Source organism: Megalops cyprinoides, chromosome 15 (genome assembly GCF_013368585.1).
Source record: "Megalops cyprinoides isolate fMegCyp1 chromosome 15, fMegCyp1.pri, whole genome shotgun sequence".
Lineage (NCBI taxonomy): Eukaryota > Metazoa > Chordata > Actinopteri > Elopiformes > Megalopidae > Megalops > Megalops cyprinoides.
The window spans coordinates 27,163,970-27,164,198 of NC_050597.1; positions in this window are offsets into that span (position 1 = coordinate 27,163,970).

The following is a 229-nucleotide window of genomic DNA, read 5'->3' on the forward strand; positions in this document are numbered from 1 at the left end:
ACTTCAAATACAGTTTATGGTGGCTATATATTACAGCGGATCCTTTTTTCCGTAAATGTTAGCAACATATTATTGTATCAAATTAATCTTGCTTGATTAAAACCGGTCTTTGTTCCCTGCACTGGAATTTACAGGCGTGCCCACACACTTACAGCAGCCACAATACCAAGGCTTATGCCTTAAACCTCTCTCCACCCAAAAGAGTAGGAGGACTAGCTGATCAGCCATT